This window comes from Hibiscus syriacus, unplaced genomic scaffold (assembly GCF_006381635.1).
Source record: "Hibiscus syriacus cultivar Baekdansim isolate YM2019G1 unplaced genomic scaffold, ASM638163v2 tig00111330_pilon, whole genome shotgun sequence".
In the NCBI taxonomy this organism is placed as follows: domain Eukaryota; kingdom Viridiplantae; phylum Streptophyta; class Magnoliopsida; order Malvales; family Malvaceae; genus Hibiscus; species Hibiscus syriacus.
This window is the reverse complement of record NW_024063059.1, coordinates 2,322,422-2,323,471: the sequence shown is the minus strand read 5'-3', so window position 1 is coordinate 2,323,471 and position 1,050 is coordinate 2,322,422.

Genomic DNA, 1,050 nt, shown 5'->3' with positions numbered 1-1,050 from the left:
TCCCCTTGAATTATCAAAAATTGCGATTTAGTCACTAAATTCCGTTGTTTCGATTACATCTGAAAAATTGAAAATTTCCAAACCAAATTTCTCTGATCCAAAATATTAAAATAATATTTGCAACCGTTTTATAACATCCTTCAAAGTTTTGTAAAATTCCAATTCGATCTGAATTACCGATTCCTTATCGGACTTTAACCATTTCTAATTTTTTTCTTTACTAAAATTTCAAAATCCATAAATATGGTTTTTATAAAACCTCACTCTCAAGAGTAAACTATCTATTTATGGAATAAAATTCTTTTTAGGAAATTATCACTTAAGTCTCTAAACTTTTTCCCAATTTTCTACTTTAACCATCAAACTTTCTAAATTTTCATTTTGGTCATCGTCTAAATTTTTGGGGTATTACAAGGTACGCCTTAAAATTCAAGGACAAATTTTCTTGAGGGGAAGTATTCTAATACCCCAAATATTGGGTCAGTGACCATAATGAAAGGATTTAAAATTTAGTGGTTAAATTGAGTAATTTGAAAAGTATAGAGAATGATTTAGAAAATTGTGTTTAATACTAATTATTAAGAATATAAGAATGGAAGGGCATTATGGTCATTTAGAGGGAAAAGAATTTAATATTCATTCCTAGGGATTTATTAAGAGTAAAAAGGGGAAAGTTGAAAAGCTAAGTTATCTCTTCCTCTTCTCTTTCTTCTCATCCCCGTGCTCTCCCCATAGCCAAAGGTAAGATTTCTTCAAGTTCGTTTGTCCTTTACTTTATGGGTTGGTTTTGAAGCTTTAAGTGGTATAGAAGCTTAAGGAAAACTTAAGAGTAAATAAAACTAAGTGATTAGTGATTTATTTGAGATTTAAGAAAAATGGGTTTTTGAGTGATATGATGAAATATGGTTATTTATTGAAGTTTAAAAGTTTATTTGACTTGTTAAATAAGTAAATAAGTGATTAGGAGACTTCGAAGTGATTAAAAACAATTTTGAAAATTAGTGTGATTCTTAGTTTGGAGTTTTCTAGGGAGATTTTAGATGTTATAAG